The 23,587-nt window shown below is 31.2% G+C and overlaps 1 protein-coding gene across 2 annotated transcripts in view; it reads left to right on the top strand.

Annotated features, from left to right (window-relative positions):
- Positions 1–23,587, top strand: part of LOC148945472 (transmembrane protein 70 homolog, mitochondrial) — a 68,643-nt gene that overhangs the window by 34,539 nt on the left and 10,517 nt on the right. For both annotated transcript variants that reach the window (XM_089098824.1, XM_089098825.1), the window contains exon 2: positions 18,551–18,786. The gene's annotated coding sequence lies outside the window, so the exon portion shown is untranslated. The remainder of the gene's footprint in view (positions 1–18,550; positions 18,787–23,587) is intronic.

The following is a 23,587-nucleotide window of genomic DNA, read 5'->3' as shown; positions in this document are numbered from 1 at the left end:
AGTTACGTATATTTATTACTAATAAAGACGTTCGTAAATAAAATTAAACAAGTTTCGAGAAAACCATTTAACCAAATAAAAGTAAAATTAATATGCAAATTTTATTTTAATTATTCATGTACGGTGAGCCAAAATCAAAACCTGCATTAATTCAATAACGTTCAAAAATTAAATAAAAAAAAAACAATTTTCTTTTAACTAAAAGTAAGGAACGACGTTAAAACATAAAACGAACAGAAATTATTCCGTATATGAAAGGGGCTGTCCCCTCCTCAACGCCTCGCTCTTTACGCTAAAGTTTGACTTTCTCACAACTCTTATTTTTTTTAAACAATAAAAAATTTTAGCGTAAAGAGCGAGGCGTTGAGGAGGGGACAGCCCCTTTCATATACGGAATAATTTCTGTTCGTTTTAAGTTTTAACGTCGTTCCTTACTTTCAGTTAAAAGAATTTGTTCTTTTTATTTAATTCTCCAAAGGACTCAAGCAATCTCAGTTTCCAGTGAAGCGTTTTTTTTTATAACTCTACAGATAGTGGAAAATATCACGAGTCAGTTTATATAAGCTAGTTTCTTTCTAGATATATCTTGCGTAATCTGTGAAGCAATAATTTTTGGTCGTTTAGGTTGCAACCTCTCTCTTTACTTTTTTAAGAAAAACTTTTTTTATTTTAAATAAAATTTTTCTCGCTTTTGTTTTTTGTGTAATCATACGTAATAAACATTACAAAAATGTCTTTTTTTAATTTAGACAATGAAACTAAAGAAGTTCAAATAATGTTTTTAAAATATTAAAAATAGGACATTAAATATCGTTTTTACTTTCTGATGTACCTTAAACTTTTCCACAAGGTATTTGTAACTTTGTCACATAACTAAAGAGTCCAGGAAGGGGCTACCTGGTTTGGATCCCCCCCCCCCCAAAAAAAATGTCAGACTCGTGTAAAAGTAAAAAAAAAAAAATACACGTAAACAAATTTTGCGTATCCAGGGAGAGTTTACCTGGTTTGAACCCTCCCCTAAAGAAATGTCAGACTGGTGCAAAAGTAATAAAAATACACGGAAAAAAATTTTGCACACAGAAATCTTGGTAATCGTTAACTTTTTCTGTAAGCCTACCCCCGACCCCCCCCCCCCCCCGCCTAAGCACACAAAAATCTTGGTAATCGTTAACTTTTTTGTAAGCCTACCCCCGAACCCCCCCCCCTCTAAGCACACGAAAATCTTGGTAATCGTTAACTTTTTTGGTAAGCTTACCCCCGAATCCCCGCCCCCCTCCTAAGCAAAAAATCTTGGATGCGGTGGGCTGAACGAAGTCTTGTCATTGGCATCTTCGAGAATCTGCACATACACAATTTAGTTATCTTCATGAAAATGAATAAGTGATTCTTTTTTTTCGCTTGGCAGTTTTTTTCTTCATAATTTGTTTTAGTTTTCGCTTCCTAAGGGGGCTGCGAGGAGACATATAAAGAAGGAGGATTGTAAGCTTCTGATAGATATTTTTTTATTATTGCAATTGTAATGTCGCCCTTGTTATGCTTACCACTACGGAAGCTGTCATATGACGCTTTAAAATGGAATTATTGAGACGAAACTATAAGAGGCAGGCATACAGAGGCTGTAGCTTGACAAACAAGAAAAAATAATATAATTAATTACCCGAAAAAACAAGGAAAATATCAGCCACTGGACAGAAAAGAAGTGAAAAGGACAAAAGCAGATGTTTCGGTAGATGGCACGGCTTGGCAGATTCCGCCAAGCCGTCTTCAGTGATAAAAAAAAATCTTTTAATATTAAGTTATTGTAAATTAGGTTTCTAGGCATATCTCTAGTATCTCTACCTAAAGCAAGGTTTGTATTTATGTATTCTTTAATTCTAATTGACTCCCTAAAAGATTGTGGTAAGTCATTTTTGCTGTGGATATTGAAGTTGCCTCTTCAAAAAGAATCAAATGATTAGATTTTCAAAATTATGGTGGGCCAAAGCAGAATCAAAATTATCATTTTTATTTTGACGGCACAGAGATTTATCTATTGAGATCTTGTGTTTGTGCAGTCGTCCCCCCAGCTGTTGACGGGTCCTGCCAGTGTAAAACTTTCCACAAGAACAAAGTACTCTGTAAACCCCACTACCCAGTATAGTACAGCCAGTTTTATCCTTTCCAGACTTGAAAAAAAAACTTTCAAACTTCAGTTCATTTTTGCAAGAAACAGAGAGAATATGATCCTTCAATTTTTTGTTTCCAAGTTTGTCGCTGAGTATCGGGAAAAAATTAATTCAGAGGATACAGAGAATCTAGTTCCGAGATTTAATTCAGAGGATGTGAACCATTAAATATCTTATTGCGATCTTTCGGTAACCTGCTAGCCCTGATCGAAAACAGAATTAGAAATAAATAATGAAAGGCTAACCATGCAAAAAAGTGATCTTCTCTCTTCAAGATGTGAGGCTCAAAGCCTCAGCCGAAAGAACATATAAAATTATATGTTCTCGTTTTAGAACATATAAAATCGATTGGCATCTTGAAATTTGCATTTCCTGACATTTTGATCAGGAAATGACATTTGTGCATTTGTGCAAAAATTTGAACAAATGACATTTGTGCAAATGACATTTGGAAATGACATTTGTGTAAAACTTTATATTTTATGGTACAAAGTGGCAAAAGACGCCAGTTTGCTGTGACAAATTTCTTTTCTTAGTTAAAAAGGTCATTATCTGCTGATAATTTATCAAGAACCTTGGTGCTCACTGGAGCACCAAATTCATGTCATTATCACCTGATGATTTATGAATGAAGACACAATTCACTACGGCATTTGCATCATATTATAAGGCTTCATCTGGAGGCTGTAGTCATTTTTCCAGGGGGAGGGGGGCTGAAAACCTCCTGTTTACATTTTTATACAATGAAAAATTGATTGCCTATATTGGAATTTATATTTCCTGGTATCTTGACCCTTTTTGAGAAAAATTTAAATTTTGTGGCACAAAGCTGAGGAAAACGCCACTTTTCTGGTGGAACGACCCCTTTTGATGTTTAAAAAGGTCGTCATCATCTGCTGACTATTTACCAAAACCTTGGTTATCACTGTAACATTCACGTCAATATAAGCTTAAGATTTATGGATAAATACAGAACCCATTGCAGCATTGACGTGGTACCTTACTGTCGCTTTCAAAATGGGTGTTCAAAACTCCTGTTTCGACCCTCCTTGGACAAAAAGTAATGTTTGGTGGCATGAAATTGCAGAAATGCCATTTTGCTGTGACACATCTCTTTTGTTTTTTAAGGGCACTAGATATGGTGATTTCCTTTCAAATATTAAAAAAACAAAGTGTTTCTGATAAAAGTAAATAGTGACCTTGAAACTTTGTTTGGTAGTCTATGTAGCTTATATTTGCAAAACTGGTTCAAGTAAATTATCTCGTGATATTTCGCTATATTTGTAGAATTCTGGAAAACTGGCACTTATACTGAAAACACAAAATATGATGAGAAGCAGTCAAGTCCTTAAGCAGCCTGCAGAGAATAAAATCTAACATAGTGTATAAGGTTCTCAGTAGTCAGAAACCGGCCGGAAAATCAACCAATTTTAGGGTTCGATTTTAATTGTCTAAAAATAAACTCGAACAAGCTCTGTTTTCAGTAAAGCGCTAGTTTTTCTTACAATTCTGGAAATACGGGAAAATATCACGAGTCAGTTTATTTTTCAAACATACGGTACAAATATACGAATATACTGTGTACGGTATTTCAGATATACGGTGCGTAAACTGCAAAGCAATAATTTGTGTTCGTTTTAAGTTCGACTTAGCACTTCTACGAATTTTTCAATTAAGAACTTAAAATTTTTTGACTTTTTATTTAGAAACTCATTTGTCCTTGTTTTTGGAGATTGAAGATATACATAATAAATCATACGTTTTTACGCAATAGACATGAGTTTTTGTTGAAATAGGGCATTAAATATAGGCTTTACTTCGCACCTCTCTTAAAGTAGCCTACGTCTAGCAAAAAAATGACCAATTTTGTCACACAGAGTCAAAGGGGTATATTATCTTCGATATCTTTAAATATGAATGATTTAAAGCATCTTTAAATATATATATAATATAAAGATATCTTCGGTTGAAGAGTTGCAACAAAGTTCAATATTTATGAAATATTTGTCATAATTATGTGAAACATAGCCTATAGAAATTTTAGAAAACTGAACGATATTATAATAATTTTTGATATTTATTAAATATACAGAATCTAAATATATAGGAAATACACGTGTGTTTTTATTATTGCAATTTTTCTGTCACAATGCTGCAAATAATTTTAAAGTTATGATAAAAAATACTTTCGTTATTTTTGCTTCTTGGACTTAACATTTTAGGAGAACTGATCATTAAAACCACATTATCATGAATGCACAAGGTTAAAACAAGACAATTCTTCAAATTGAGGGTGCAATGCTTTCCCCCTGTTCCCACATGAAGGGCTTGTATGTGACCTTTATGCATGCCTTGATAGGTGGGGTAGGTACAGCTCTAATTATGAAAACTTCGCTTGGTCATATATTTCAACAGATGTCCCAGTGCCCCGTTAGACCTGAAAAAGAGGAACATCGGGGTTTCAACTTCCTTATTAAAGTTCCCGAATGTGTCTGTTTGTAATTTAATTTCACTGGTAGGATAAACATAAATATTACTTAATATTATTTCGGAAAAGTTTTGAATTTGAGTAAAATTTTTTTTCACTAGGTAGTTTTTTTATTTTCACTTAGTAAGAGGGGAGAGGGGGGTACTTGAAGATTTTTCAAACTTCTGACTAAGGGTTTTTGACCATTGAGGTTTCAAAGGTACATGACACAAAAAAACTGTTCTTGGGGCCATATGCAACCTTACGATGACGTGGTCAAGACAAATTCGTACATAGATGTAAGAATTAAATTTCAAATGAGCTCTTATACAGCTTTCAGCGATGTTTCGGTGCTCGTTTGTGCCGGGAGAAATTATAAAAAAGAGACGCATCAGCGCTTCAAGCTCTTGTTCGAAATTGTTGAAAAATTGGTTTTGTGATTAACTTTTATTTTTTATTCGGCATTTTTTGTAGCATTATTTTTCGTTTTGTTCTAATTTTTTTTAGAACGTGTTATTTAAGTTGTCACTTACTGAGAGGACTTGGAAGAGAGTGCACAAAAGGGGGAGTTGTAAACCTCCAGATAAGGGTATTCAACCCTGAAGATTATAATGGTACCTTCTTGATGCTTCCAGTCTTTCAACTCCCAAAATGGCATAAAAAAATACCATTTGACACTTTATGATGGCGCTATCAACAAGAATTTACAAAACAGCGTAGATATGATCAAGGACAATGAAACGAACCATTAAATATGTCTAATATTTTGCAGTAGCCTGCTACTGCAAATAGTGATTTTCCTAGTCAGTATATGATTTATGAGACTTGCTACGGGGCTGAGAAGGAGAGTATACAAAGGTGATGAGATTGGCGTTGGATTTTCAAGGATACATACTGTGATGGCATTTTTTTATGCCTCCCAGCCCTTTCACTCCAACAAGAAGTACCATATGGTACTGTACGATGACATTATCACGATGAATTTATAAAAACACGTAGATATAAAATTAGCTTTTAAAGGAGACCTTACGGATCAGTGCTTCCCATGCTTAAAAGTGGTTTTCCTTGTTCTTCGCATAATTTGCCGTTGTAAAGGCCCTCGACCATATTGTTGTGCACTTTTCCAAGCACTGTTTCTTAATTCACTCATTCTTAAATCAGCAATAAATGGCAATTTTTTTGAATGAACTTTTTTTCCAAAATATTTTTTTTATAACAATATAGTTATAATCAACATAGTATTTGCCCATAAAATGGCCAATAAGTTAACATGCTATTCACATGATGGTAAGACAGCTAACCTTATTATGTTACTGTAAAACGGAGGCTGCCAGGATAGTTAAGAAGGGTAACTACCTTTTGGGAAGCTATGACGTTGGTAGACTTCATGATGAGAATCTGAGAGAAACTTTCTAGGAACAGTTGAATGCTAAAATGGGGAGTTTAAAATTTGACAATTTAGAAGATGGATAGAATAATTTTAGGAGAATTGTTTTTGAAGTCGCTGATGGTGTCTTTGGGAAGAAATTTAGAAACGCAGCTAAGAATATTAGTGGAGATGCTTTAAGTTTAATAGAGGCAGAGGGGTTTGAACAAGAATTATGTGAGTGATAGATCATATGAAAATAAGAGGAAGGGAAGCCTCTCTATAAGAAAGATGATAAGAATGGGTACGGTAATTATAATGGCATTAGCTTGATTTCTTAAAGAAGCAAATTACTTAGTATAATGACACTTTTTAGACTTAAAGATTCTGTGATAAAGTTTTAGGAGAATAACAGTGTGGTTTTAGGAAGGGGGAAGGATGCGTTGACGAAATTTTCACTCTTAGATTAATAATTGTGATGAAACTCAAACCCCTTAGACCCCTTATAGATTCGGAGCAATCGTTTGATTCAGAGGAGAGAAGAGCTTTAGTGAAGGTCCTATCCTTCTATGGTATACCAGACAAATATATTAGAGTGATGCGGACTAAACGAGGCTGAAGGGCACCAATAACCTCACATAAAAGACTAAGAAACTCAGAAAAGGACTAAAGGAAGTCGAATGCGGACTAAACGAGGCTGAAGGACACCAAGAACCTCACATAAAAGACTAAAAAGTCAGAAAAGAACTAAATGAAGTCGGATGCGTACTAAACGAGGCTGAAGAACACCAAGAACCTCACATAAAAGATTAAAAAGTCAGAAAAGAACTAAATGAAGTCGGATGCGGATTAAACGAGGCTGAAGGACACCAAGAACCTCACATAAAAGACTAAGAAAGTCAGAAAAGGACTAAAGGAAGTCGGATGCGGACTAAACGAGGCTGAAGGACACCAAGAACCTCACATAAAAGACTAAGAAAGTCAGAAAAGGACTAAAAGAAGTCGGATGCGGACTAAACGAGGCTGAAGGACACCAAGAACCACACATAAAAGACTAAAAAGTCAGAAAAGGAATAAAGGAAGTCGGATGCGGACTAAACGAGGCTGAAGGACACCAAGAACCTCACATAAAAGACTAAGAAAGTCATAAAAGGACTAAAGGAAGTCAGTTGCGGACTGAACGAGGCTGAAGGACACCAAGAACCTCACATAAAAGACTAAGAAAGTCAGAAAAGGACTAAAGGAAGTCGGATGCGGACTGAACGAGGCTGAAGGAAACCAAGAACCTCACATAAAAGACTAAGAAAGTCAGAAAAGGACTAAAGGAAGTCGGATGCGGACTAAACGAGGCTGAAGGACACCAAGATCCTCACATAAAATACTAAAAATTCAGAAAATGAATAAAGGAAGTCGGATGCGGACTAAACGAGGCTGAAGGACACCAAGAACCTCACATAAAAGACTAAGAAAGTCATAAAAGGACTAAAGGAAGTCGGATGCGGACTGAACGAGGCTGAAGGATACCAAGAACCTCACATAAAAGACTAAGAAAGTCAGAAAAGGACTAAAGGAAGTCGGATGCGGACTAAACGAGGCTGAAGGACACCAAGAACCTCACATAAAAGACTAAGAAAGTCAGAAAAGGACTAAAGGAAGTCGGATGCGGACTAAACGAGGCGGAAGGGCACCAAGAACCTCACATAAAAGACTAAGAAAGTCAGAAAAGGTCTTAAGGAAGTCGCAAGAAACTGAAGTAAGTCGGCAAAAAATGTGAACATCGAAAGAAACGGAAGCAAGTCGATGGGACTAAATTAATTTTTTTGGGATCTAAGATTGTCGGAGCTCAAAAAAGGGTCAAAATTGACTAAACAATTTACATAGCGTAAATAACACGAGAAGGGCCTAAGAAAGTTGAAAGAAGCTAAAGCAAGTTCAAAGGAGGTTTGAAAGAATTACGATATATAATTTTAATCAATATTTTCACTTCTGTTTTCTAAATAACGGCAAAAAATGCCCAAATTTGCGTGCTACACGACGATTTTCGGTGTTACGGTAATTTTTTTTCTTTCTTTCAGCATTTCAATTGTTTTCAGGGGTTTACGGAGTTCCTGTTTCTTCACTTTCAATATCTTAATCATTTAATGGGTAAAATAACAGACTCTCGATTAGCAAGTGCTTTCGTTGGGTTTTTTTCATTGGTCAATTGGCACACTCACAAGCGAGTATAGTTAATTCGATATCATAGAAGTTAAAAAATCAACATTATTTACTAGACAAATTAAGCAGGTTAAAATCCCCGTAACAATATTACTAGCTCCAGATAGTACATTCGAAATTAGCTGACCCATTCCTCCCACAAAATCATCCTGGTCACCACTGGGCAGCTTATTCACCGTACTAATTATATTCATTTTTCTACTAAACTCAATTTCGATTGAAAAAAAAACTTCAATTTATCCCCAAACCATATAATAAGAATCTAAGATCATCTCATTCATCATAAAACAATCTATTCTTTACAAGGAAGCCAACACCAGCACGACCCATCACCACTAGGTTCTTCACACGAAGATCATAACCTGAAAATGAATACAGAAAGAGAGAGATCGGTTATATTATATCGGTTATAGAGATCGGTTCAATTATATCAAATCACGAAGAAAATTGTTCAATTATTTCCAAAATATCCAGGTAACCCGTAGTTACATGGACTTTGTAATAACATAGTCGCAGACTATTTTTATTATCGTTATCATATGAGAACCGAACATATTCACTCTGTCTCAAAGGCTTTAGCCTAATAATCGATACATCATCATTACCGGTTTGATCTCTCGATCCGACATCGATTGGCAATACCTCTCGGTAAACAATCCTGAAGACTAAAGTGACATGTTGTGACATCTTTTCTTTTTTATACACAGGGCTTCAACAATAAAATTTGAAGAGTTGATATCTCAGCAACATTGCCTTGGCAAAAAAAAGGATTATATTTTAGTTGCTAATTAACATAGGTTAAATATAACGACATTTCAGAGGGTACACACCAGCCTACAGGGGGAACAGGATACCTACTTCAAAATTTCAAGTGGTAGCACCCCCCAAAATGCCATACACTTGTAATGTCAAAAAAAAGCTTGCCTAAGTCTTATAAACTGGTTCTACCAGAAGTTATAGACAGTACTAATACTAACAACTCACCGCAGCACCAAGCCGCCTGAGACCAACACAGCTACGCACGCTCCTCCTCCACCCACAATCCTGAAGCCTCTATTCAAAGCCTCCCTTTTTACATCCTCCCATGAAGTTCCCATTTCCTTTAAAATAGGCAGTAAATGCATCTATGTATTCAGCATGTAGGCAATGGGCCGTTGTAGCCTGAACCTCTGCTCAAATTTTCGAGGCTACCTATGGTAATGATATTAGTAATAACAATCATAATAAAAATATAGACAGGTGTACCAGCACGGATATTTGACGAATGTAAAATGTTTAGTTTACATTAAATGGCTTCTCAAATTTTGAGTCAAATTTTACATTAAATGGCTTCTCAAATTTTGAGTCAAATTTTGACGGGCTAAGAAGCTCTCGTTACTTACTCAAAACTTAAGTGATCCTCTAGCGGGAAACTAGGGGTGATTTTGAGTTGTCAAATGGGATCCCTTATAGAATATTCTGTTGTTTGTTGTTGTTGTTGTTGTTTGCATAGGGAAGCATATTTGATCCCTAATAATGGTTGAAAAAGAAAATGCTTCTATAAAAGCTGTGACAAAATCCAAAAGGGTCAAAATCCAAGCATTTAGTCCTTTGGGAAAAAGTAAAGCTTCCTAAAAAGTGTTCAACAGAGTATAATTTTTTCCTTTATAGATCCAAAGTATTCAACGATTTATAAGGGATGTAATTTGAAATTTCAAAGTTACCCATTCAGTCTCTGATGGGGTGATGTATAATCCCTAAAAGCTGAAGAATGAGAAAAATTAGGGAGAGTTTTTTTTTGTTTTAAAACTTTGCCTTTCTTATATTTTAGTGATAATTCACTCAAAAGTTTTAATATATACACGATTTTTATAGGAGCTTTTTATACAATATATCTTACACTGGGGAATTTCATATATGAAACTCTTCTTATTTTTCTTATTTTTATGTTTACGGATTCAATTTTACGTGTGGAATCGTTAAGGGTAATTGTCCAGGGTAAATTTTTTTTCCGGGATGGAATTGTCTAGAGGATCTTTTTGTGGAAAGCGAGGTGCTGTGGAGGGGGCATCCCCCTTCGTATAGGTAACAATTTCTCTTCGTTTTCACTTTTAATGAGTTGAAATTTAAAATTTAATCAACTTCCGGGATTGAGGGAAGGGATCTCATAATCGGTGGGATAGACAACAATATGATTTGGGGGGGGAAGACCAATATGAATTTCTGTTTTCTTGCTGACTCAATGTAAAGTTTTTATGCAACATTCAGTGGGGTTACCCTTTTAGATTTTGAGCTGCTAGTGCCAACTGAAGAGTGGATATGGGCTTTCTAAAGTTACATCATTATATCTTCATATGACAGTTTAACATTAAAAAGACATTTTTTGTTCAATTTAGCTTTGCTGTGACATTACTCTGTCACAGTTTATAGTAGATACTCTAATTTTTTTTACGTTTAATGAATTTAAATTTCCAACAGCCATAATGACTCATAATTTTAATCAAAATAATGTATAAGCAGATACTTATTCATACAAAAGTCAAAATTTTAATTTTTAAAATTTAACATAAAAATTACCTGGAACATATCTTGGATACCAGCATTAATTACCCCTCTTTTTTTCATTATAAAGTGCAATGAATCAAATTTTATTGTTTATTAACATTAAAAAGATATTTTTTTAAATGTAGCATTTCTGTGTAACTACTCGGCACAGTTTATAGTAGATACCATAATTTTTTTTACGTTTAATTAATTTAAAATTCCATCAGCCATAATGCCTCATAATTGTAATAAAAATAATTTATAAGCAGAAACGTCTTCAAACAAAATAAAAAATTTTCATTTTTTTAAATTTAACGTAGTGGCTTACTGGAACATATATCGGAGAACAGCATTTATTACGCACCTTTTTTTTCAGAAGAAAGGGAAATGAATAAAATTGTATTGTTTATTAACATTAAAAAGATATTTTGTTCAATGACATTACTGTGTCACTACTCTTCAAATTTTATAGTATATACTCAAATATGTTTTACTATTAATGAATTTAAATTTACAACATCCTTAATGACTTAGTATTTTAATAAAAATAATTTATACTTAGGTAATTGACTAAATAAAAGAAAAAATTTTTATATACATAAATTTCACGAACAAAATACCTGGACAATATCTCGAAGGCCATCATTTAATACGCCTCTTTTTTTCAGTCAAAAATGAAGATTATCATATCGTTTTTTTATTTAAAGTTAACAAGATATTTTGTTCTATGTATTTTTAATGTAATACTACTATGCAAATCTTATATTATATACATAAATATGTGATACTTGTACTTAATTTAAAAAAAAAACCTAATTAATGGATTATTAATTTAAAAAAATTAATGTAAAATCATGTAAATGTCTAAATAAAAGAAAAAATTTTATTATACATTTATTTCACGAACATACTAACTGGAACACATCTCGAAGGCCATCATTTATTACGCCTCTTTTTTTCAGTATACAGTGAAATTAATCAATTCGTCTTTTTAATTAAAGTTAGCAAGATATTTTGTTCAATTTATTATTACTGTAACACCACTCTGCACATCTTTTAGTAGATACATAAATATGTTTTATGATTACTTACTTTAAAATTAGAAAAGACTTAATCACCCATTATTGTAATCAAAATAATGTATAATCATATAAATCTTCATAAAAAATCAAAAATTTTAATTTTTTTAAATTTCAAAAAGAGACTGCCAGGAACCTATCTCGGAGGCCAGCATTTATTACGCCTCTTTTTTTCAGTATAAATTTGAGTTAATCATATCTTTTTTTTAATGAAAGTTAACAATATATTTTGTTCTATTTATTATTACTTTAATTATACTATTATAATCTTATTTTATATACATAAATATGTTTTATTTATCCTTAATTTAAATTTACAGAATAATTAATCGACTATTATGTTAATCAAACTAATTTATAATCATATATATACACATAAAAAAGCAAAAATTTTAATTTTTAAAATTTCAAATAATAGTTACCTAAAACCTATTTTGGAGGATAACATTTATTACCCCTCTTTTTTTCAGTATAAAGGGGAATGAATCAAATTTTATTGTTTATTAAAACTAAAAAGAAATTTTTCTAAATGTAGTTTTGCTGTATCAATACTCGGCACAGTTTATAGTAGATACACTAATTGTTTTTATGTTTAATGAATTTAAATTTCCAGCAGCCATAATCGATTATTATTTTAATAAAAATAATTTATAATAATATACATAATCATAAAAAATCAATAAGTTTAATTTTTAAAATTTTAAAATAATATCTACATGTAAAATATCATTTATTATAGTAATAATGACCACTCTTTTTTTTTCAGAATACAGGGGAAATAATTATTACGATGTTTTTTTTAAATCTAACTAAAAATTTTTCTAAGAGCTGTTGTAATTTGAAAATTATCTTAACTTCTTATATTATATAAAATTATTTTTTTTTACGTTAAAAGTCTGAAATATTTTCTAAGAAACCAATCATCTTTAAGGTAATTACAATCAATAATAAAAAGAAAATTATTTATAAAACATCAAAAATTTTAATTTTTTAAATTTTCAAATAGAGGCTTACTAGAACATATCTCGGAGGACAGCATTTATTACGCCTCTTTTTTCAGAATAAAGGGAAATGAATAAAATTGTATTGTTTATTAACATTAAAAAGATATTTTGCTCAATGTAGCATTGCTGTGTCACTACTCGGCACAGTTTATAGTAGATACTCTAATTGTTTTTATGTTTAATGAATTTAAATTTCCAGCAGCCATAATGACTCATAATTTTAATCAAAATAATGTATAAGCAGATACATCTTCATACAAAAGTCAAAATTTTAATTTTTAAAATTTAAAATAATAGTTACCTGGAACATATTTTGGATAACAAAATTAATAAACCATCTTTTTTTTTCAGTATTAAGTGAAATGAATCAAATCGTATTGTTTATGAACATTAAAAATAAATTTTATTCAATGTAGCATTACTGTGATACTACTCGGCACAGTTTATAGTAGATACATTAATTTGTTTTTACGTTTAATGAATTTAAAATTCCAAAAGCCCTAATCTCTTATAATTTTAATTATAATAATGTATAAGCAGATACTTCTTCAAACAAAAATCAAAATTTTCATTTTTAAAATTTCACATAAAAGTTACCTGGAACATATTTTGAATGCCAGCATTTATTACCACTCTTTTTTCAGTATAAAGGGGAATTAATCATATTCTATTGTTTATTAAAGTTAACAAGATATTTTGTTCAATGTAGCATTGCTGTATCACTACTCGGCACAGTTAATAGTATATACACTAATTTTTTTTTACTTTTAATGAATGTAAATTTTTAACAGAACCAATGAATCATAATTTTAATCAAAATAATGTATAAACAGAAACCTATTTAAATAAAAGAACAAATTTTAATATTCATAAATTTCACGTAAATAATTACAAGAACACCTGTCGAAGGCCAGAATTAATTACTCCTCTTTTTTTCAGTATAAAGGGAAGTTAATCACGTCGTATTGTTAATTAAAGGTAACTAGATATTTTGTTCAGTTTAGTATTACTTTAACACTACTCTTCTAATCTTATATTAGATAAATACATATGTTTTTTGATTAATTAATTTAAATTTAAAAAAGAAATAATCGACTATTATATAAATAAAAATACTGTATACTCAGATATATACTCATACAAAATCCAAAATTTTAATTTTTAAAATTTCAAAAAATGTCTACCTGAAACATATTTTGGATGCCAGAATTTATTACGCCTCTTTTTTCAGTATAAAGGGGAATGAATCAAATTTTTTTGTTAATTAACGTTAACAAGCTATTTTTTTCAATGTAGCATTGCTGTATCTCTACTCGGCAAAGTTAATAGTATATACACTAATTTGTTTTTACGTTTAATGACATTAAAATTCCATCAGCCCTAATGTCTCATTATTGTAATCAAAATAATGTATAATCAGATACTTAATCAAACAAAAGCCAAAATGTTCATTTTTATATATTTCAAAAAGAGGCTAACTGTAACATAACTCGGAGGACAGTATTTATTAACCATCTTTTTTTTTCGGAATAAAGAGAAGTTAATAAGATCGTTTTTTTTATTAACACTCACAAGAATTTTGTTCAATGTAGCATTAATGTGAAACCAATCGGCACATCTTATAGTAGGTACTCAAATTGTTTTTATGTTTAATGAAATTAAATTTCCAACAGCCCTAATGACTCATAATTTTAATCAAAATAATGTATAAGAAGATACTTGTTTAAAAAAAAACAAAAATTTTATTTTTTAAAATTTCACATAAAGGATAACAGGAACATATTTCGGAGGCCAGCATTAATTACGCCCCTTTTATCAGAATAAAGGGGAATGAATAAAATTGTTTTGTTTATTAACATTAAAAAGATATTTTGTTAAGAGCAGTATTGATTTAACACTTCTCTTAAATTCTTATTTTATGTAATAAAATTTGTTTTTACTTGACATTTCATTACATTATTATAATAAACACACAACATATAGTGAAATTCAAATCCATACAAAAAATAAACTTATTTATACAAAAGAAAAAAGTTTCATTTTTAAAAATTTCAAATAAAAACTACCTGAAACATATTTTGAAGACCAGAATTTATTACCCCTCTTTTTTTCAGTATAAAGGGGAATGAATCAAATCGTATTGTTTATTAACGTTAACAAGATATTTTGTTCTGTGTAGTATTGCTGTATCACTACTCGGCAAAGTTTATAGTAGATACACTAATTTTTTTTAAGTTTAATGAATTTAAATTTTTAACAAATAATGTATAAACAGATAATTGATTAACTAAAAACACAAATTTTAATTTTTAAAAATTTCAAGTAAAGGGTATCAATACCACATATCGAAGGCAATAATTTATTATGCCTCTTTTTATCAGAATACAGGGGAATTAATAAAATCGTATTGTTAATTAAAGTTAACTAGATATTTTGTTCAGTGTAGCATTGCTGTGTCACTACTCGGCAAAGTTTATAGTAGATACACTAATTTTTTTTTACTTTTAATGAAAGTAAATTTTTAACAGCCCCAATGAATCATAATTTTAATAAAAATAATGTATAAACAGAAAATTGTCAAAACAAAAGAAAAAAGTTTAATTTTCTTAAATTTCAAGAAGATACTAACAAGAAAACATCTCGAAGGCCATAATTTATTAATCCTCCATTTATCAGTATAAAGTGAAGTTAATAAAGTCTTATTGTTAATTATAATTAACAAAATATTTTGTTCATTGTAGTATTGCTGTGTCACTACTCGGCACAGTTTATAGTAGATACACTAATTTTTTTTTAAGTTTATTGAAATTAAAATTCTAACAGACCTAATGTCTCATTATTTTAATTATAATAATGTATAAGCAGATACTTCTTAAAACAAAAACCAAATTTTCATTTTAAAATTTAACGTAAAGGCTTACTAGAAAATATGTCGAAGAACAGCATTAATTACCCTTCTTTTTTTCAGAATAAAAGGGAATGAATAAAATTGTATTGTTTATTAACGTTAACAAGATATTTTATTCAATATAGCATTACTGTATCACTACTCGGCACAGTTTATAGTAGATACACTAATTTGTTTTAAGTTTAATGAAATTAAAATTATAAAAGCCCTAATGTCTCATTATTTTAATTAAAATAATGTATAAGCAGATACTTATTTAAACAAAAAACAAATTTTTAATTTTTAAAATTTCACATAAAGGCTTACTAGAACATATGTCGAAGGACAACATTAATTATGCTTCTTTTTTCAGAATAAAGGGGAATGAATAAAATTGTATTGTTAATTAAAATTAAAAAAATATTTTGTTAAATATAGTATTACTGTGTCACTACTCGGCACAGTTTATAGTAGATACACTAATATTTTATACGTTTAATGAATTTAAATTTTTAACAAATAATGTATAAATAGAAACTTCTCGAAACAATATAACAAATTTTAATTTTTTAAAATTTCAAGTAAAAGGTAACAATAACATATCTCGAATGACAGTAATGATTAACAATCTTTTTTTTTCGGACTAAAAGGATGTGAATAAAATCTTTTTTTTTATTAACACTAGCAAGATATTTTGTTCAATTTAGTATTACAGTGACACTACTCGGCACATCTTATAGTAGATACACAAATTTTTTTTTACGTTTAATGAATTTAAAATTCTAACAGCACTAATGTATCATTATTTTAATTAAAATAATTTATAATCAGAAACTTATTAAAACAACAGTCAAAATTTTAATTTTAAAATTTAACATACAGTATTAATAGCAAATCTGTATGATATCAGCATTTATTAACACTTTTTTTTTAAGTAATAGGGGAAATTAATAAGATTTTATTTTTTATTATAATTAAAAAGAAATTTTTTCAATTTAGTATTACTGTGACACTCCTCGGCACATCTTCTAGTATGTACTCACATTTTTTTTACGTTTAATGAATTTAAAATACCAACAGCCCTAATGTCTCATAATTTTAATTAAAATAATTTATAAGCAGATACTTCTTTAAAAAAAAACCAAATTTTCATTTTAAAATTTAACGTAAAGGCTTACTAGAACATATGTCGAAGAACAGAATTAATTATGCCTTTTTTTTTCAGAATAAGGTGGAATGAATAAAATAGTATTTTTTATTAAAATTAAAAAAATATTTTGTTCAATTTAGCATTGCTGTGTCACTCCTTGGCACCGTTTATAGTAGGTACTCAAATTTTTTTTAAGTTTACTGAATATAACTGTACAAGAGCCATAATGACTCATAAGTTTAATCAAAATAATGTGTAAGCAGATAATTCTTTAAACAAAAACCAAAATTTTAATTTTTTAAAATTTAACATAAAGGCTTACTGGAACATATCTCGGAGGACAGCATTGATTACGCCTCTTTTTTTTTCAGAATACAATGATGTTATTAAAATCGTATTTTTTATTTACATTAGAAAGATATTTTTTTCAATGTAGTATTACTGTGACACTACTCGGCACATCTTATAGTAGATACTCAAATTTGTTTTTCGTTTAGTGAATTTAAATTTCCAACAAATAATGTATAAGCATAAACTTCTTTAAACAAAAGAAAAAATTTGCATTTTTTAAAATTTCACATAACAACTTACTGGAACATTGTATTGTTTATTAACATTAAAAAGATATTTTGTTCAATGTAACATTGCTGTGTCACTACTCGGCACAGTTTATAGTAGATACTCTAATTTGTTTTACGTTTAATTAATTTAAATTTCTAACAGAAACCATGAATCATTAGAGTTCATATAATTTTTTATAAATATAAAATAGACCAACTAACAACCAATATTTTAATTTTTAAAATTTAACGAAAAGACTACATGGCCAATCTGACTATTGCCAGAATGATGTCCGACTCTTTTTTTTCAGTATAAAGTGAATGTATCAAATCTAATTGTTAATTATAGTTAACTAGATATTTTATTCTATGTAGTTGAGCTTTAACTCTACTCTTATAATTGAATCTTCTGTAAATAAATATGTTTTTACTATAAATTACATAAACTTACCAACAGCCATAATGACTCATAAGTTTAATCAAAAAAAATAGTAAACATAAAACTGTTCAAATAAAAACACAAATTTTCATTTTTTTAAATATCAAGTAAAGGCTTACAGGAAAATTGTATTGTTTATTAACATTAAAAAGATATTTTATTCAATGTAACATTGCTGTGATAACTCTCTTCAAATCTTAGATTATATTCACATATTTGTTTTACTATAAATTAAACTATAAGTACAAAATAACAAATCAACTTTAAATTTTATCTTAATAAATAAGAATCATAATCTTGTTCATATTAAAACAAAAATTTTAATTTTTAAATATACAAAAAATGGCTACAGGGATAATCTCTTTGATGCCAGCATTATGAACCCATCTTTTTTTCAGTATACTGGGGAGATTAACAAATCTATGATTGAATGATCATAAACAAGAAATTTTATTCAAAGCCGTTTGGCTGTAACACTAAGCTGATAATCTTCGAGTTTATAAATACATTTGTTTTACTAAATCTTTAAGAAAAAAACACACATAATGACTGGATCAGTATTTTAATAAAAATAAATTATAAGCAGAAACTTGTCTAAATAAAGTAAAAAATTTTAATATTTAAAAAATTAACATAAAGGCTAACGGGAACATATCTCGGAGGACAGCATTGATTACGCCTCTTTTTTTTCAGAATAAAGGGAAGTGAATAAAATTCTGTTGTTTATTGCGAGTCCTGTAGGTCGACATAGTTCAAGGTCAGTTGCCAGATTGTTTTCATCCAGCTTGCCTTCGAGGAACCAAGAAGGAGGATCCAATGAAAAGGAAGTGGTGTATACGGGTGGACTTACCATACAAGTTAAAAATCTAAAAGCATTTTCCTTTGCGACAAGTATTGCTGGAATCACTATTCAACCTTTAATATTTCAGGTAAGTTGAATTATTTTTATCATTACACCAGGCACGTACGTAGAATTGTTTTTTTGTTGGGTGCCTAATAATAATAGAAATATAGTTGAAAATTCAAATAAGAAAAAATTGGATGTTGGGGAGAGGATCCAAGCCCCGAAGTCGTTCCTTATCGAGCCTCTCTGCCATAGGCTACTCTACCACACCGAGGAGCAGGTCTGGTTCTAAGTTTGACTCCGTGATAAGTCTGTTGTTTAGTGTCCTTCGTGTTCAACAATAAAGGCCTGTTCCTAGACGGTGACAAATCCCTCCGAGCTGTAAATTTTCATATGGAAATGAAAACTTAGTGCATATCCTCTAGCTGAGTGATTTTAGTGATTTTTTTTCATATAAAGATATTTTTAGATATCCAGGACAAGAGGAAAAATATTCGACTATCAAAAGCTCCAATTTAATGCAATTTCTACTATTCAGAAAAGAAGATATACTGCATTCTGGAAAAAGAAGACACTAAGTTTTCATTTCCACATATGGAAATGAAAACTTAGTGCATATCCTCTAGCTGAGCGATTTTAGGGATTTTTTTCATATAAAGATATTTTTAGATATCCAGGACAAGAGGAAAAACGTTCGACTATCAAAAGCTCCAATTTAATGCAATTTCTAGGTTTTAGGTTCAAGTTCATACATTTTTATAAACAAAAAAACAACTCAATTTTAAAACATGTCGAACTAACCCAAGATTATGTTTTAAAAAACGACCGGTTGGATATCATGCATGCCAATTCAACACACCAAATAAAATGAAAAAAGGGGAAAACAATAATAATAACTGAAAATAATGATAAATATATAATGGCACAAAATATAAAAAAAAAAAAAAAAAAATATCTACAAAAAAAAAAAAAAAAAAAAAAAAAAAAAAAAAAAAAAAAAAAAACTTCTCTCGAACCTTTAACACTACCAAATTCCTGAAAAGAAATGATTTTTAATACGGGTTTTAAGTTGCGGCACACTTTCAGCTTGACAAACAGAATCTGGGATCGAATTTCAAACTGACGGGCCCATGTGTCTGGTCACTTGACTCGCTCTCGTTGTGTTCCGTGGCTCAGATGCAAGACTATCCGCACTCCTAGTCGAATAATCGTGATAAAACGAATTAGGCTTAAAAATATTCATAAAAAAACCGGTGCAAGGCCATTCAGACACTGAAATACAAATACTCCAATTTGATAATCCCTTATTTCACCAACCTTTAAAATTTTAAACTTTCTAAAAAGCGATTCAGTGCTATCAATTCCACGATCATACCTTCCAATCAACCTTATAGCCTTATTCTGCAGAACTTGAACTCTTCTAAAATTGCAACTAAAATTACTCGCCCAAATCAAACAACCATAATTTATATAAGGCGCTATTAGTGAAAAATTCAATAAAAGCAGAATTTTCAAAGGCAAAAAATTTTGAAAACGGTTCAGAACTCCAAGGCCTCGCGCCAGCTTGCATGCTATGATGTCGCAGTGTTTTCTCAACCTCAAGTTTCGATCCAGGATGAATCCCAGACATCGGATCTCTTCGACCTGTGAGAGGGGTAGGCCATTGTAAATAATGACACCAGGGAGAGTGGGAGCAGAACCAGTCCTCGTAAAAATCATAAAATTAGTTTTTGATGCATTGACGCTAAGTAGGCTAGCACAAACAAATTCATGTAGGCTATCAAGCGCCTTATTAGCCTTGAACAAAAGCTCTTGCAGCGACTTTGCTGCAATCACTAAAGCCGTGTCGTCAGCAAACGAAGTAACTGAAGCTCCGGGAATGTAGAATCTCATTGTGTCTACGAATATCAGGTACAGGAGAGGACCAAGAACTGAGCCCTGTGGAACACCGCACTTTATGGGAAACGGCTGAGAAGATTTGTTACTCAAAGTCACTCGCAGCTTCCTTTCACTTAAGTACGATTCAAACCAATTTAAAACACTACCCTTTATGCCTAAATAATACAGCCTTTCCAATAAAATCTTAAAATCAACAGTGTCGAAAGCCTTTCCAAAATCAATAAACACGCCCATGCACTGCTCGCCATTCTAAAGTGCTGAGATAATATTTTCCAGAAGATACTGGACTGCCTGTGTCGTCGAATGTACTTTCCAGAAGACAAATTGACCATCGTTTAAAACACCAATTTTCATCAGATACTCGTAATGCCGGTGATGAACAATCTTTTCATAAATTTTTGAATAAATCGGGAGAATTGATATTTGTCTCCAATTAAATATGTCAGTTTTGACTCCACCTTTGTGCAACGGTACAACTTTAGCTATTTTAAGCGCACTCGGAAACATCCCCTTTTCCATAGAAATATTGATAAGGTATACGAGGACAGGAAGCAAATAAACCAGAACCGACTTGAGCGTTCTAAGGCTCATTCCATCAACTCCTGCACTGTTTGACTTAATCTTGCTAACAATTTTTCGTACCTCCTCCTCAGTACAGGCTGGAAATTCATTTCGAAACCTCTTCCTCACTCATCCACAAAACTGCTTGATTCGAAAACATGGGAGTTCCTTGCTTCTTCTTGAATCTTGCCGCCAATTTCAGAGAAATATTGTCAAAATGCGTTGCAAATTTCCTCAGTTTCTTCCAAGGTCCTATTATTTAGCACAATTTTTGGCTCCGATGGTTTCATAGAACCTTTTAGAAGATCATTCACAACTTGCGATGTTGCTTTGGGGTTACCTTTACTTTCTTCAAATACATTTGTAAAATATGCCTTCTTTTTTTCCTTCTTAGGGCATTTGCCCTATTCCTTAGCTCTTTATACATCACATGGAGCTCATTATTCTGCGGATGATTCAGATTCTCCTCACACGCCTGATTTATCATATTAAACAGATTAAGCAGCACATCATCACACCACGGCGTTCTCGGCTTATTCTTTCTGGGGTTTATTTCCTTAAGTAGACACGTGCTATCATAAATATTCGACACTATTTGGTTAAACTTTTCAAATGCTTCCGACGGATGATCTTCATTCAGTACTGTTTCCCAGTTAATAACACTAATTTGTTCTTCAAATCTTTTCAGATTAACTGGCTTCAGTTCACGCATCGGTATTTTATTCTTTCTGTTATTTTTCTTCACTTCAGAATTCTTCAGAATCACTTCAGACTTCAGAATTCTGGGCTTATAACAACAGAGCAGCACGCTTTACTTAGTATCGCTGAAGACACAAACACATTATCGATGAGCGTTTCCGAATGATCCGTGATTATCGTTGGAATGCTCACGGCCGGGTATAAATCATTTGACATCATCAGGCTCAAAAAATCCAAATTTGGTCCACGCATATTTAACAAATCAAAATTAAAGTCTCCCATACATATAAACTCTTGACTAGATCTATTTACCTTTGCATCAAGACATTCAAATCCTTCAGCAAACTCTTCAAATGATGCACTTGGTGGCTTCTATACAACAGTAAAAATACAAGCTCGATTTTCAAACTGAATTTCAATACTAAAGGTTTCTATCTTACCCTCCTTCCAAATGTCCAAATCCTTTCTAATTTTCCAATTCAAATCCTGTCGGACAATGAAAGCCAGGCCTCCACGTCCCATAGATGATCGACTTCGAGCAATCAGTTCATAACCTGGAAAGTTTAAGGACGAGAGAAGGGTATCATGACCCAAAAATGTTTCACATAATGCCATTATATGTAAATTATTAGAAATAATTTACAATAATTGAAATAATTGTAAATTACTATTCAGAACAGAAGATATACTGCATTCTGGAAAAAGAAGACACCTGGAACTATGATAGAAGCCAAATGCGTGAAGATAAATTAAGCTGAACCAGTCGATTGAGCTTGCATTGTTATAAGGGGTGGGATTAATATGTTAATCCCACCCCTAATTAATATATCCACCCCTATTTAATTTATATTAATTTTCCAAAAAATATCACTCACCAACTTTGTTATTACTGCAGCCTACAGTTGCTTTCTGAAGCTAGCTCTGAAAATTGAAATAATAGATAGAGCGAAAGTGGGAAGTGCCAGCATCCCTACGCCCATGGTGCTATGGGAAACTGCCTTGATTTGACCTTGAGCTGATATTACCAAAATAGAAATTATAACTAATTTTAGCTATTTGCCCATTTATGTATTCAAATTGTAGTGTCAACCGACCAAATTCCAAAAGTAAATGAAAAGGGAAAAATAGGTCCCAGGTTTATCTACTTTTATGTAAAATCTACTTTTACTTTATTGAAAAATTGTTGTTTTGATGTTGCTTTTGGCTATTAGGACAGCGTTATAAAGTATTAAAATACTGATTTTAAAGTGAATTCTTTTATAAGGAGGGTGTTTAGCGTAAAGGATCACAAGTCAGTATTAAAAAGTAAGCAATAAATTATAAAAACAAATCTGTTTGATCTCCATCTCTCCCAGGAGAAAATTATATTGTCATGTTTAGAGGACACATTTTCCGCTCAAAGGGGCAGTAGCGAGAAATTTCAAAATAAAGACATTTAAATGTTTTCTTTAATGGTAGGTTTCTTTGAGCTTCTTGAGTTTCTTAGAAGGTTTGTCACCTCACAAACAATTTACAGAGAAAACTCTGTATCTGATTTTAAATAAAACACATTATAATATAAAATCTTGCTAACTGAGCGGTTTATTTCCACTATAGTTATTAAGGGCAACACTAACGAAAATGAGGCAATTTTTCGTTACCAAAAACTTCATAAACGCCCTAAAACTTCAGAGCTTTCATAGCGCCCAAAAATTTCATAGTTCCCAAAAACACCCTAAAACTTCATA

This window comes from Artemia sp. Qi Xiang Cuo, chromosome 13 (assembly GCF_049724085.1).
Source record: "Artemia sp. Qi Xiang Cuo chromosome 13, ASM4972408v1, whole genome shotgun sequence".
Lineage (NCBI taxonomy): Eukaryota > Metazoa > Arthropoda > Branchiopoda > Anostraca > Artemiidae > Artemia > Artemia sp. Qi Xiang Cuo.
This window is presented reverse-complemented; position numbering and strand designations above follow the sequence as displayed.